This window comes from Alligator mississippiensis, chromosome 2 (assembly GCF_030867095.1).
Source record: "Alligator mississippiensis isolate rAllMis1 chromosome 2, rAllMis1, whole genome shotgun sequence".
Taxonomy (NCBI): domain Eukaryota; kingdom Metazoa; phylum Chordata; order Crocodylia; family Alligatoridae; genus Alligator; species Alligator mississippiensis.
Window position 1 is genome coordinate 68,746,078 of NC_081825.1, and position 16,155 is coordinate 68,762,232.

General features: G+C 44.4%; 1 protein-coding gene across 7 annotated transcripts in view; it reads left to right on the forward strand.

The window, feature by feature from the left end:
* FAT1 (FAT atypical cadherin 1) overlaps positions 1–16,155 on the forward strand; it is a 170,497-nt gene that overhangs the window by 66,343 nt on the left and 87,999 nt on the right. The window lies entirely within an intron of this gene.

Below are 16,155 nucleotides of genomic sequence, written 5' to 3' on the forward strand. Positions count from 1 at the left end.
AGGCCACTGACTGCACGTGAAGAGCAAAATAAATCTTGAATGGCTGGCTACTGATCTAGTGAACAACATCCATTTTGTGCATGGAACTGTTTGTTCTTATGCATATGCACATGTGAGCTAAGATAAGGATCTGTAGGCAACCTTCATCCTGGAGTGTCCTTATTTGTGAGTTCTTGACTTCGCAATCTGAACATTCTTGTATCCATGTTTCTTGAGTGGAAGACTTTGTTTGTCTGTTTGTTTTTGCATTCTTAATTATTCTTTTTCTGCCTAAGTGTGGCAGGTTTGTTATTTCAAGTTTATCCCATGCCTCAGAATGTTCAAAAACTAAACTAACAAAGCTGTCAGATAAAATATTTGAATGCTTAAGAGATGAATAAAGACATTTTATAAGGTATTTTAGTGTAAAACTACAGCATATGATGTTAATAAATAAAAAACTTGGTGTGTCAGACAGTGGGAGTACAATTTTGGTAACATTTAATGTATTGTTCCTACTGTCAGATTACTAGCCTCTGCTAATAATTCTTGGCGCATTGTGAAATCATAAAATGCTAATAGCTGGTGTATATAATGGCTGATCATCTACCTCACATGCTCATATCAGTTTACAACTGTTACTAACCTTCAAAGCAGTGCCAGTTTTTTACAGCTGATCTGGAGACTAAATAAAGAGCAATAGGAAATGGGTGCAGCTGCAAACAACTTCCAAAAGTTTCCGATAGCCCGGGAGAACTGCTTAGGGAGGAAATGAAGGACCAGTGGCTATACAATGGTATAGACTTCATTTTAACAAAGGAAATCTCTATTGTTCAACTACTTGTGGTTTTTCATCCCTGATACCCCATACTTTAACTGAAATTTGGATACGCATTTAGCTGCAAACTCTTCAGATTGTAACATGTTTCCCCTGTTCATTCCTGACACAAAATGTGAAATGTATGTAGTAAATTGCTATGTCTGTTGTTACTTATTTGACATATTTTAAAAGGAAGGAATAAATGAAGCTATGCAATCATGATGACTTTGAGCCAAATATTTTAAGGAAACTAATAGGAACAGAACTTAGTCCTTAAATACCTGCAAAATTACCATTATAGAAGTTGGAACTGCACATAACAGCTGGAGTTAAAATATATCTCTGAGTTTAGAGAAAGAAACATAATTTTGCATAAGAATACAGAAATCCATAAAAAATACTCTCAAGAGTTTGAAGGTCTGTGATGAGACTATTTCCAGAATTATTTAAAAAATTCAGAAATTATTTAAAATTGTGCATCAGTACCGTTCTCCAGTGACAGGCTGGAACAGCCCAGTTCAGGTTGAAGGAAGGACTATCCATAAGACCTGGCTGCTGCTGCTGTGGCTTCTGCCACTGCATCTTTCTGCCATCTATCTGCAGCACTGCATGGTGCAGTACGGCCAGCCAAAGCTGCTTACTGCCAAATGCCACTGAAGCCCCCCACTCCTGAGGCCAGATGCAAGAGCTCCATGGGGGAATGTAGTTTGATCCCTGGTTTAAACTGACATTTCTTCATGCGAGTGTAGGATTGCAAAGAATAGCAGGAGGAAGGGAAAGAAGACCATCCCTCTGTCCATATCTCTTCTAGAAAAATTACAAGAATATAGTCAGTATAAGCTACATGGCAGACTGTCTACATAGCAATTCTGTGGCATATGGGAAAGCAGGACATCTTTTCCAACCTATTATGCAGAAATGGATACGGTTGGGGACATATGGGAATATGAGACTTTGTTCTGCATGCTTGTGTTGAGCTCGACCAAGATATGTGGAAATAGTAATCGTAGCATATGGGAGAGAGAGAAATATCTTACTGGTATGAGCCACTAGCATATTGCTTTGACCCTGGAGGGAATTGCAGCTTCTCAATGAATAATTCCTTCCCGTAATACTCTTGGTGTATTGCATCTTAATTACTGTTCTTGATTTTATAAAGAAAACAGCCATTTATAGTTAGTATTACAAAATTTATTCCTACACAGAGAAGGTTACCAGTCAGAATTGGAGTCTAGTGCCCAGTTCCAGTTTTTATTTCTATAAAAAAAAAATGTAAGACAAACCCAGCAAGAAAGAATGTTTAAGACTATAGTGCTGCAGGAGACTTCTCAGTTAAATCACAGCTCTATCCAAGAACCAGCTTTGTCATTTCATTGCTTAATTATTTGTTCCTAGAGCTGAAACCATCTGTTTGGTGCTCCTTTACCTTCTAATTTTTCTGTTTTAATCATGAGTGTCATACATAGGAGTATACAGATGGTGCAGTTAAAATGTACATTGCCTTTATATCCTTATGTAAGCTATTATGGGTTGTCACCAGTATGTGCCCTTCAACATATAGAGAAACCTTTTATATACAAATAAAAAGGTAAAAGAAACCTTTTTAACATTTACATAAAGAAAAACAATGCCTTTTTTATTGCCTCATTTTATTTAAGCCAACATAACTGTGGTGCAGGACTTTTACTAAGAATGAGTAACAAACTTGAAGGAGCCATTGGCTAGGCCCTCCCCCAGCTGCATTCAATGAGTTTATTGCTGGAAGATAACTTTTCTCCTTAATGTGACTTGGGTTTATGTTCTACGTGTTTATGGATGTAGCAAAAATGTCCAATTTTTGAGCATGAACAGGGCAGCATGTGTTCTAGGGCTTTTACTGTTGGAAATAGAAGAAAATTTCAGCATCAGGAATGGGCGGAAGTTCTATTACTAAAATGGAGGAACAGGAGTTAATTACACTTGGTCTTGGAACATCAAAAGAATTTCAAGTTCATTTTAGGATGATAAACATATTATTGTTGTTCCTTTTTTATTGAACTAGCTTGTCTTAAGACAAGTTAGTGATGGAACCTTTAGCTGGGAAACTTGGGTTTGTGTGTGTTTAATTTTCTGAGATTTGCACACATGCACACACATCAAACAATGGCAGCTTATGATTTATAGAGAACTAGTGTCCTGAAAGAGTCTGTGAAGTTGTGAGAAGTATCTATGTGTTCTGGACATTATTTTGAACCTCTGCTTCTTCCAACATAAACCACTCCTAACATCAAAGGCTAAAAAGATAGCTGGGAAGAATCCTATCTTGGAGTGTTGCTATTCTTTCTTTCATTTGAGAGCTAGCTTAACTCTTCTTTCATTTGAAAAGATTTAGAGATATTGTGAGGGGTAATTCCAAGAAGATTACAGCATCACTTCTGGCTGTCCAGAAAACAAAAATATTTCAAAATACAGTTTTGCGCCTCTCATTTTCCAAGAGGTTGGAATGGAGCTGAGATGAAAATAAGGCAGCCTTTCTAAAAGAGAAAGTTAAGCAGCTCAGTTAATTTTCATGCAGTCCAGTTAATATTGTATTCTTACTTCTTTCCTAATTCTTGGGGGAAATAGCTTTCACTTACTGTTGTGGTTGTGAGAAATTTGTGAGGTCCAGGCAAGATCCCTTGCATGTCTGCAATTTTGATATGCATATTTTGAATTTTTTTGTGAACTTTATTTTTCTCTCAATAGTAGAGAGAGAGTTTTGTATTATGGTGTTTTTTTGTGAAAGGAATCACGTCTCAAATTACTGCCATCTTAAACTACAGGAGACCATATTTTGACGTACAGGAGACCAGTCTGTTGAAGCTGACAAAGGAAAACTGTCTTTTCCAGCTGATAGGTTTTTACTGGAAGCACTTAATGTAAATTTTAATATGTACAAGAAAACAATGAATTGATTAAAATAAGTAAAGTAGCAGGCTGTTTATAAACATTTATCTAATCTTGGAGGTCTTAATGTTGAGTTTCCATGTTCTGCAATCTAAGATTAAGTTTATTTAAAGAAAATGGAAATGAACAACATTCTCTTATTTAAGTGAAATGCAGTCATACTGGCATAGTTTCTCATCTTTTCTCTTCATTTATAGTGGGTAGTATCTCTTTAATAATTTTTAAACATATCAGATTAAGCTGTTCTAACTTGCTACTTCATCCTCATTAAAATGAATACTTTTTCAGTGTAAGGTATTTATTTGCCCTCTACTTTCATTTTGAGGTGTATTGTGGTAATATTGAATGTGATTCGCTACTGTAATAGAACTACATCTGCATTTATTGTTAACTATGTTATAGACTTTATTTTGCTTTCAGTTAGGCTGGTACAACTCATACTAATAGGTAACAAAGCTTTTGATGGAAGACTTTAATACAACTTCCCTTTGTATTTACATTTGGATTCTGATCGTACTTTCTTGTGTGTGTGTGTTCATTCTTATTCAACTGACTTGAGTAGAGTTGCTGTGGATTTCACTGAGATAACAGAGATCAAAAATTTACTCTTTAAGGTTTATTTTTCAAGGACAGAGTTACAACACTGTAATAGGACAGAGCACATAAGTGCTGTTTGACTGCCTTGATGTCCTGTCGGGTAACTTTGAAAGTGTTGTTTTCCCAACGGTCAGTTTCTTTATGTAAACAGCAAAATACTGAGAAGTTTACATGTTAAACCATACATTTTATATTATTTTGCTTAAAGTTCACCACTATACCGTACCTGAAGGCTTTCATTACACACAGTTGATTAATAAACTTCTGAAGGTATATTCTAACAATAGGACTGGGATACCTAGAAGCAGAATTTGGCCTTCTGTTTTTCACGGAGCTAGCAGGGACTTTGTATGATGGTTTTGTAATTGGCAAAAGGCTGACTTTCTAATCCCAATGCACATTTTTCTTTTTTCTTATGGGCATATATGCTTTTGGAAGTTCTGTGGGTTCTAGGTCCAGTGGACAAGTTTGTTGTTTTATCTTGTTATTTTTCAATAGTTTTCAAATAGTCCTGACATTTTTCTTGTGCTGTAATTAGAGATCCACAGTGAATATTCTAGGAGTATTTGACTATTTAGATAAAAGTAGTTGATTTATATAAAATGAAATTCCTGACCACAGAATAACCAGTGTGGACAGTTTGCTCCCTCTGTTTTAAAATTCCTAGAATATTTCTGTCTGAAATCAAACTACCAAATAATAAAGGTAAAATGGGGCAGGATTAAAGTTCTTAAGCTGTTTGCACAGTAAGATGCAGCCTCCCTAACTGTTGAGTCAACAACAATTTAATGTAGTTAATGGTTTCCTTGCATTGATGATCTTTATCAACTCGGTCAATGCAAGGTAAAAAAATCAAATATTCAACCGTATTTAGCTATGTTAACGTCAGAGCCAGTGTTTCGCACCTACTCAGAACCTTAAAGTGAACAGAAAAGTTCAGAGTTACATATGTGCTTTTGAAATTTTATTTTAGGAATTCATCACAAACTTCCTTGTTCCATACTTGCTCAAAAATGTTATGGGAAATTAATCATGAAGTGTAAAAAAATGTTTGCAGGAGTTGAAGTGATCCTTAAAACCATTCCTTTACTTTTAAATGTTTCTTCATTGCTGATCATGATTTTTGTTATACATTAACAGCCAAAATGCTAATTTGAGTACTATACACTTGTATTAGCAAAAATAATTTTTTTGTTAATATTTTATAGAGGAAAAATATATACACATCATAAGAACTTCTAGTCTATAGCAGTTAAAAAAGCTGAGCATTTGTACCTCTTTGTCTACTAATCAATCTGAAGTTAATTTCAGAAAGAAAACTTTTGATCTCTACTTGTTCCTGTAGTTCGCTTTAAAATATTCCAGTATGTTAACAGTTTTCTGTAGTCTTAGTATTACTTCTGATACAACCAAGCACTTTCCCATAATGATCTGATCACTAAACACAACTTTTAAAACTTCCTAATACAAAACATTTAGATTCAAAACGTTTATTCACTTGACTATATTCCAGTGTTTATATGAAGCATTTGTTTTGTTTCGAACCCATACATTATTAATTTCTGGCTGGCTGCAGGTCTTGTCTTTACTCCCTGCATGAAATCATTAAAATGATTAACGCCTACTCTGATCAGCAAATTCCAGGTCGTTGTATTTGGACACTGCTGAAATAGTGTTAAGAAGTAGGTCTAAGAGGCACATACATAGAAATTTGTTTATGGTAGGAGGACTAAGTTCCATGGCTATTGATTAACACTGTGAATGGTGCTCTGAAATATTACATAGTAGATTAAGTACTGACCCTTGATCCAATATGTAGAGCCCTGTGATCTTTCCTGGCAACACACACAATGTACATAAACAATGTTGTTGTATTTTATTAAGTGTCTAATGTCCTGACACAAGTTAGTTACTAAAGGCCAGACTGTTACCTTTACTGCTTAAAATTCTGTCTTCAGTAGGACTGAGATATCACTCATTATTTATTACCTTACTAAGTTATCACAAGATCCATGGAACTGTTCAAAGAACAAGGTTTAACTACAGTAAGAGCTTCAGAAAATAACAGGCACTAATTCAGCCAAACACTTAAGCAAGTATTAAGTCCCCTTGAAGCAAGTTGAACTGTGCATACTTAAAAATATGTGCATATTTAAATGCTCTTTTGAAAGAGATGGACCTATCTAATACACACATTTAAATTGCATTGCTAGTATCTATGTGACTGTAGGTACATGCAAAGAAGAGTGTGGTAGTTAACCCTGTTAAGGGAGTATGTTTGTCACTGTGAATACCAAAACTATTCAGTTTCCCTCCAGTGTAATGGTTGATTAGGCTGATTTATTTTTCTCTTGACTCAGCAGCCTGCATTCATCAAGAATGTGCTATAACAACATACAAACCAGTTTAAAATAATCTGTGCATGACTGCCAAGTGGTGAATGATTTTAAAAGAAATATATATTTTCTCTTTTGAAAAGCAGAATCCTGGTATTAATTCCAACTGTTTGAAAAGTGGTGGTAGTTAATCCTGTTGCTTTTCATTAACCTGCTAACCACCTTGGTTTTGAAACCATAGTTTCAAAAAATCCCTCGTGTTTGGTCACAGCATATTTGAATAAGATAAGAAAAAAACCTTACCCATTATTTGTTTAATATTCTATTCTCCCCCCCCCCCCCCCCCGGATTCTGTTAACAAGAAGGTGGGGGCAGGGGGAACAGGGCTAAATCAGGGGTAACAATTGTACTTAATAGAGTTGCAGTAGTAGGAGCAGAGGTCCTATTTTTGTATATGGGATAAGTGAAACCATTGCTTTGAGCACTGTATTCAGTTAATCTGTCTACATTTTTTTTAAATAATCTTGAAAAATGGGAGACATTTCAGAAAAATGCTGCTAGGGAGAGATTTAGGTAGCTTAATCTGTTTAGTTTGTCAAAGTAAGAAGTGACTGTTGTCTTTAAGTACTTGCATGGCAAGGAACTACCTAATACTATAGGGCTGTTACCCTTTTTAGACCAAACAAATTCCAGCGACTAGAAATAGAAGCCAATTTGAATTGGAAATATGGAGCACACTTTTAAGTGAGGGCAATTTAACTTTGGGAACCACTTATCTAGGGATAGAATAGATTTTATCACTGGGAAGCTCTTATATCAAACCTGAATTGGATTTCTAAGATAAATTATGTAGTTCAATCAGAATAGTCCTGTGAAGGCAGACTAGGTTACCACAACGGTCCTTTCTATATCTTCAGAACTTTGTGTTACAAAAACAAAAAAATTAATTTGTTTCACAAAAATGGCCAGAGGAGTTCAAATGCCTTCTTTCCCCTTTCCTTTACTCACTCCAGTGTTAGAGCAGTTTGAGAAAAACCGTACTGATGATTGTGGTAGCCCAGTTTTTGCAAAGGAAACCTTAATTCTCTGACCTCTCCGAGATGGCACAGACCCCACCAGTCTACTTCTACGTTCTTCTGAAGTGCACAGAGTTCCTTCAGTGGCTCTTAACATGGCTGTTAATTGCAGGTCCTCCATGTGAAACACTCGTTGAATTGTTCTGTTACCATCTAACCATTAAATTTGTTAGCAATCTCATTAGTTCACAGGGTTTCAAAGTTGGGAGCTCTTTTTTCCTGGAATCTTAATACTGCTAAAGAGTTTTCTCATATGGGGAGCTATACTTTCACTGCTGCTGTAAGGTGTAGTCCTACTCTGAGGCTGCCGAGAGCAGCCACCTTTCAGGCATCGAAGGATGCAGACAGATATAACACTTGAAATGTTTCCAAGGGAAAGATATTTGGAAATATTTCATAAAGGAAATGCTTCAGTTGAGAGACATACATAGTACCAATTGAACTGTTTCAGTCTCCCTTAGGACTTGGCAGGGCAAGGTTGGAGCTTTGGCTATAACCTCCCTTAGGACTCTCCATGGGCTGAGAGAAGAGGTTGTAGCCATCTGCAGCTCCTCACTCTCTACTCCCACCCTTTCCTCCACTCAGGGGCAGGAGGTAGAGGGGAGGGCAGAGTGGAGAGATGGGGAAGAGAGGTCAGGGAGGGAAGTGCTTGGGCCCCACAGCCCTGTTGCTGAGATTGACACTCCAGCCCCTAATCTCTTGAACCTCTCTTATTCCCTGCTTAGCTAAGTGGAGAGGTGGAGGGGACTAGGGAAGGAGGGCCCAGTGAAAATGGCTGGGGTCCTGGGAGGCAGTAGGGGTCTGGCTGGGGAGGTAAAATTGGCGCTAGTTCTGCAGGGAGAGGGTTTATGTGGGGGCATTAGGGGTCCCAGTGGGGACCCAGAAGTACCTTGGGACCTGGAGTGGAACTGGAGGCTGGAGGTACTATCTTGGGGTACATGTGAAGCCTTTGGAAAGAAGAACATTTCAAAAGGGCAGCAGCTGGTATGTTCTGATTGTTATATAGAAGTCGGGGGAGAGTGGCACCTTATAGACCAGGAGCAGGCAAAATATGGTCCAGGGGCAGGATCTGGCCCACCAGGCATTTCCATCTGGCCTGTGGCTCCCACCAACACGTTGTACCCTGCCTAGCCCTTCCACCCATGTATTACTCCCCCCTCCCACCCTGCAACATATCCTATTGCGCCCCACTCCCAACCACATGGGTGGAAGGGCTGGGCTGGGCCCAGCCAGCATGCAGCTTCCAGGCAGGGCTGCTGCTGCCACTGCTGCAGCCATCGAGGGACCTGCTCCATGTTCCTGGCATCCCGCTTGCTCTGGGCACCAGATAGGGAAGCGGTGGGAGCTGCAGCTGGGCAGGAGCACAGAGCATGGGGCTGGGGCTGGTGGCAGTGCAGAGCCCATGTCCAGGGGGCGGCAGCAGCACTGAGCTCGGGTGGGCAGGGTGTGGGTATGAGGGAATATATTGAGGGAGGGAGGAGTGTTTCCTCTAAGCTGTGTCGTGTGTGTGGCCACACAGGCATGCCTGGCTGTGTGGCATGCGTGTGCCAGCGTAGCTGTGCACGCTGCACACCTTAGAGGGAATGCTGGTGTGGGGACCCTCCCGCACTCCCCTATGGCATGCATCCCTCACAGGTGGCAGCAGCAGGTGGAGGCACTTGTGCGAAGCGCAGCAGCAGCCTCCTAGCAGTACGCGGCTCTGGCCAGAACTGCATTCCATTGTAAGGAGCCTGGGCCCCTTCTTCCCCATGAAGTCCCGGGACCTGTGCGGCAAGGGGCAGGGCATGCGCAGCGGGGAACCCTGGAGATAGAGGCAGCTTACCAGGCTGCACTTCTTGCCCCTGCCTGCTGCTGCTGCTGCTACCTGCGGGGCCTGTGCACCATGGGGAAATGTGGGGGGTTTTCCATACTTCCTCACACTCGCCATCCTCCCTGATACCCCACAGATGCTGCACACCAACACCCTGCCCCCACAACCCCCCATCATACCTTATTGCCCCCACGTACACAGCCACACCCCCACTGTACACATCCCCCCCAAGTTCCTCCTCACAATATACATGACTAAGACTTTATTTTTGAGTTTTTATGCAGTCCCCTGTATATACACTATACATATCATAACAAAAATATATTTTGTAATAAAATTAAAATATGTTATAGTAGGTGTTTGACTTTTAGTGTATGATTTAGTTTTTGTCTGGTTCCAAGATGGCAACCCCACTCTTCCCTCCAAAAGGAGTATTTCTAGGGGGTAAGGGGGGGGATTTCCGGTAGCAAAGGTCAGGAGGTTAGGGCTGGGACTTCCAGTTGCAAGATGGCAACTATTAAGGGGCAGGGCTACCCATGCAACCCTCTACAACTCACCAAGACTCACTAAGTGGCACTCCAGTCAAAATAATTGCTTACCCCTGTTATAGACCAACTCATTCAAAAAGGCACAAGCTTTCCTAAGTGACAGTCTACTTTATGAAATGCTATGAGTATTCCTGGACAGACCAGGGGTACTAAACAGAAAGGAATAAAGTCATATAAATATGAAGGAAGGGCACCTGCTGAGAGAGGCAATGGTGGGTTGAAGGAATCACAAGGGGGATAAAAAGTAGTTAACCCACTGAAGGACATAGGGACTATATAAGCTAGCTATGGAATAAGTGACCAACCTGACTGTGGGTGGTTGGACCCAGAAAAGTATTACGCTAACAGGCCGGGGACGAAAGGGTTACAGGGCCTTGTTCTTCCTCCTGTCTCTCCCTCCGTCAACAGAAAACACCAAGGAGGCGGTGTAACAAATAAATGCTTTACTCACACTTTCGTATAGGTGGTTTCCTTTACAGCAGTTTCAAGAATAAACTCGCTGTTAACTCGAGAGCTCTAATTCGGTCGTAATGGGGGCGTCCGGAGGGCAGGGATTTCGTGGACGCAGGACCTCCAGTGAGGGTAATCAGGCCTCTCCGATATGGCGTGGGTCCCAGCTTTTTGGCGCGCGCGCTTTTCTTTTTAAACGGGCTGCATCTGCCCGCCCCCTGCCAATCAGCCCGGGACCACCGATCTCTCGGCTATCAGGCCGCGCCCACTACTTTCCCCACACCATGAGCACAATTTGCTTTCATGCTTGGCGTTTGGTCACCTTTTTTTTTTTTTCTTTTCTTTATCACATGCCCCCTTGACCAAATGCCAGGCTCTAACATAGTGAGTAAGTGGGTATATTCAAAATTGAAACATACAAAATACAACATCTAATACAAATACATAATAAGGATCAAAAGTGTAAAACTTCACTCAAGACTTGCAAATAAGTCAGATAGTTAGTCAGTACTGAATCCAACCGCGTCTGTCTAAATGCAGCATGGCGGTTTTTTGCCGGGGTCGTCGCCAATGGGTTCGCTCACGGCAACCGTTGTCCCGAGTACTAGTTTCACACCATGTCATGCATCGATGACTTCATACCGTTTTAGGCTGGAAAACAAAACTTGGGGTTCGTTAGTAATGTATACTAAACTGTGCTACGTCGACTTAGCCAATTATGGTGGACCAAGACGGTGCGTGCGGGTGAGACTGCTTCAAGAGAGACAAAATAGGTACTCGCCGGGTTTAAGTACAACACTGGGAGCTGGAGTTGGGCACTTGCTGGCAGCTGTGGGAATGGCTAGCCACACTGTTACTTGGGATGAATAACATGGCTTCCAAGGCGGACGTGGCACCGGGGTGCATTCATCCCACAAAGCTTTAGTGGCGTTCATGGCAATTAGTACATCATCGTTGTACTTGGTCCAGTTCTTGAACGATCCATTTTCCTTTAACCTTAACTGTTCCTTGTATAGTCCTATCTGGCGCTCCATGACGCCATTGGACTGTGGGTGATAGGGTAGATGGTGGTGCCACTGCACATTATGCTCTATCACGAACTGCTCTAAGCCTTTGGAGTTAAAAGGTGGTCCTCCATCAGAGTGTATGATGTGGGGCACTTGCCAGTGGGCGAAAGCGAGCTGTAGGCATCCTTGAATTACGGGAGCAATGGTCTTCCTCGTGGGAAGGACGAGGATTTGACAGGTTCCCAGGTCTATGATTACTAGCCCCTTATTTGGTGGCTTGGCTCCTGGGAGTGGCCCGAGCAGGTCCACTTGCCACACCTTACCTGGAGCAAAGTGTGCTGGGTCATAGGTGCCCTTTTGGTGCTTGTGGTGCACCGGTTTTTCTCACGCACAGGCAGAGCAGGCTTGGATTATTCTTTTCCATTGTTCTACGCTCGGTCCTTTGTCGCTTTGCTCCTTCCAGCGAGCTTGCGCCCTTTTTTGCTCCAAGGTGTCCCCAACGCTCGTGGAGCCAAGCGAGGAAGGGGTCGGTGTCTATGATGTCAATGGTGTGTAACTGAGGTATGTCCTTTTGTTTCACGGGTCCTCGGTGTGCCAGTAGCTGATCTATGATGGCATATACGGGGTCTGTGTCAGGTCGGTGAGAGCGCGTGTGCTTGATTAAGGGGCGAACAAAGAAACATAGTAAAGTGGCCTTGACATCATCCCAGAGGGTTGTGTTCCGTAACTTGTGCCATTCCGGTGACAATTCTGTATATATATTCTGAGTCTATGGCTATGACAGGTACCGGAAGCGTCCCATCGTGGTGACTGTAGGTGTGTTCAAGAGCTAGTTGAAAGCCTCGTAGTTCAGATGCTTGGACCGACTCTCCTGGATGGGATGTTTGGAGCTCGTAGTCGTGACAGGGGTCACAATAATATCCATATCCTCCGCCATCACGGGATGCACCATCTGAAGCTATCCACGCCGGGGATGTGGTTCCATACAATAGTACAGTGGGATCATCATCTTCGGCGGCCGGAATCATTTCTCCGTCAATGACTTCCCATGTTGACCAGTAATACTGGTGACGAAGGACTAGGGCGCTCCAAGTTTTTGCTGTGCCCTGATACTCCGGGTGGATTTTGCTGGGGTTAAGTAATCCCAGTGTGGTGCCGCCAGGTGCAACAAGTACACCTGGGCTCGTCGCGAGGTGTTTTCCTAGTTGAGCCGCGAGCATGGCTTTCCCTAGACAACCATACCGATGTTGGTGGCTTTTGAGTGTGCGGTGACCAGTGTATGCAAGGTTTCCTGTTTTAGCATCACTGGCTGTAAACCAGATATGTTCTGTGGTGTAGCCCACATGAATTGTCAGAAGATTGCCGGCGGGAGGTGCGATCAGACGCATCTCTTTAACCTCTGTCATGACTTTTTCCAGCGTGGCTTGGTCACGCTCACTCCATGGGACTCTGCGTCGTGTTTTCTTGCGAATTTGGTGTTGCAACCGTTGGATAACTTTTAAATGTGATGGCATTATGAAATTGCGGAACCAATTTAGCTGGCCTAGCAGGGCTTGAAAGTCTGCCTGTGTGGTCGGCCAAAGTGAGGACAAGTCAGGGGCAGCATTGTGCGCCGTCCCCGATCGCCATTGTCCTGTGAATCGTGTCCCCAAAAGCTTAATGTCCGAGGATGGCTCGCTCATGGACTTGGCCGGGTTTTCCGTCCATGCTTGATTGCTCGGGTGGTCCTTTAGGTCCGCAGCGGTGGCGCGGACCGCGGCACGATCGTGCCCCATGATGACAATGTCGTCGACATAGGTCCAGATGCGAACATCGGCGGTCTTTGGGCGGGGACGAACAAAGCTGTTGATCGTCCCATTCATCGCTGTGGCTGCTAGTGCTGGTGCATTGCAGTAACCTTGTGGACAAACCTTCCAGGAAAACATTTGTCCGCCTACGCACATATTAAGGATCCCATGCGGGTCATTTATAGGGATCAAATAAAACATGTCCTTTAAGTCTAGTGTGGTGGCAAACCACTCTCTGCTCCTCTGCATCTCAGTTATGCCATCGAGGATGTCTGTGACGGTTTGTGCGGCGGGCGTTTGGAGCGGGTTACAGCGACGATTCACGTGTCGGTAGTCCACCACTAGACGGGCTTCCGTTGGTTTTCCCGGTTTGGGGATGCCCCATCCGGCCGAAAGGTAGGTGGAGGATTTTTTGGGCTGAATGCACCCTCGCTTGCACAGGTCAGCCAAGAGGTTTCGGATCTGGGGTTGCAGGTCAGTGTGCGTCGGGATTGGCTGATACCGCCAGGGTGTAGGGTTTGCTAGCATTGACTGGTGTTTTTCGCCTGGTGCCACAGTCAACAGGAGTGCTAGGTATATGGCATTCTTTAAGGCCAATGCTTTTATTGCGGGGATGCCCAAGATGTTTATGCCCCCTAAGACTCCATACAGGGCCCTTTTGTAGATCCAAAACTTGACCACGGGCGCAGATGTCGTGGCATTTAGCCCTTGTACAAAGATGACTTTGGATGTCTTGACATGAGGCGTTTCAGGTTTCAACACGTTTACTTGGGCCCCCATATCTAGCAAAAAGCGTGTAGGGGTAGGGGTAGAATTTGCAGTTGCGCTCACACTATAGGTTGCGTGCGGGCGTTCGTCATTGGGGGGTTGGCCGTCGCTGCCCGCGTCGACGGCCACTACTCGTTTTTTTCTCTGTCCGGCTCCTGCCCGCTAGACTTAAAGCCTAAGTTCAGCGCCAGTGTTCTTTGCCCCTCATCTCCTAACCCACGAAGCTGATTCTTTGTCAGGCCGCTTTTGCTTAGCAGAAAGCCAAACATGGCGCGTTCCTCAGGTGTGCGGTCCGGTGGTCATCTGCGCGGCGAGCGATCGGTTCAGGGTTTTCTAGGCGGTGCTTTCCACGCTCCCACCGCCTGTACTGCCGCTGGCAGGGTGAACTTGGGTTCTGTTTTTCGCACTGTGGTAAGCTTTCCCAGGCTACTTAGGACGTTCCCTGTCGGGCCCCCTACCAGTGGGTGTAATAACAAGCGGAACATGGGTGTATTGATACCTCCGTAAATTTCAATGCAGGCTTCTACTGCTGACGCAGACACAGGGACCTTGCCAGGATCGTGACACCAGCGATGCGGCCAAATACAGTTTGCCTGGTGTAGAGTCAGGGTCAGTGGATACCGTCCGGCGTCCCAGGTTAAGTAACTGGCTCCCGCTATTGCATACAGGAGCTGTGCGGGCGATGAGTCATCGGGTGGGTCCACATGCCAAGCGTGAGTTCGGCTTAGCAGTGCTGGGACCACGGCAGCAAACAGAGGGATTGGCCAAACCCGGTTGCGTAGTATTTGAGTCGTGTCGCTACACTCTCCTCCGCTTCATGCGGGTTGGCGCATTAAGGTAGTACGCTCTTCAGGGTCTACTAAATCTGACCCGTGTTCTAATATTAATCGTCCCAACCATATCACCAGTGTTTCACCCGGATTTAGTCGGGTGTCTTTTGCCAACTCTTGGAGTTCCCCTCTGGTGCGCGTGCAGAAGGTAGTGAGGGTGCAGGTTCCCGCGCCATCGACAACAGTTTTCGCTAAGGCTACGGGGTTCACATGCAGAACGGGTGTGCCTATGTCAGCGGGAAGGGCGGAATATAGCTGCGGCGGGGTGTTAAACGGGGGTGGTTCCTTGGGCGGGGCCGACGGGGTTTTTCTAGTGTCGGGGTTTCCCGCCCAGAACTTTTCAGCCACTCCCTCTTCTTCCCCCGCGGCACCATCTTTAAGCGGTGTTTCGAGCTGTGCGGCGCTCTGCTGCACGGCCGTCCTAATCAGCGTACCTATCATGCTGGTTTGGTTCACCGCGTGTCGTAGTAGGGTGGTCACCGAGCAAAACAGGATATTAATCATCTTTCCCTTATTCCACTTTTGCCCTGTCCACCCTGTGGCGTCCCGCCCATCGGTCTCAAGACTCTCACGGAGTGCCGTTAGGATTTCACTTTCAGCGCCCCCGGAATTGAGGTTGGGGCATCTGAATTTATCGGGGGGGGGGTGGTTCGCAGTTGCTCCCCTCCTTTAGGTACTGGAAGTACCTGGCGTACTCTTCCGCAAGAGTGCGATCATCTGCGCCTGTAGTCTTGGCACGGCTAGGTAACGCCTCTGGTATTGTGTCAGGCGGGTGGTAAAGAACCGCGGGGCTGGAAAGGAGGCATCCTAGGTCTGCGGGGCTGAGGCCGGACACAACCCATTCTTTAAGCGGCTCCCCGCTGCCCTCAGTTGGGTGGATGGAGATATAGCCCCCTATCTTCCCGTCTTGCCCAGCTTGATGGTACACCACGTGGGCCCATAAAGTATCAGCGTCCGTGGTCGGGGGCCGGTGATGGTTCCCCCATGGGCAATACCTGACTAGCTCAACAACGTCTCCTTCGTTCTCCTTTTGCCCCGAGGATCCTGTTCGTGATGCCATGACCAACCTGACGGTGGGTGGTTGGACCCAGAAAAGTATTACGCGAACAGGCCGGGGACGAAAGGGTTACGGGGCCTTGTTCCTCCTTCTCCTGTCTCTCCCTCCGTCGACAGAAAACACCAAGGAGGAGGTGTAACAAGTAAATGCTTTACTCACACTTTC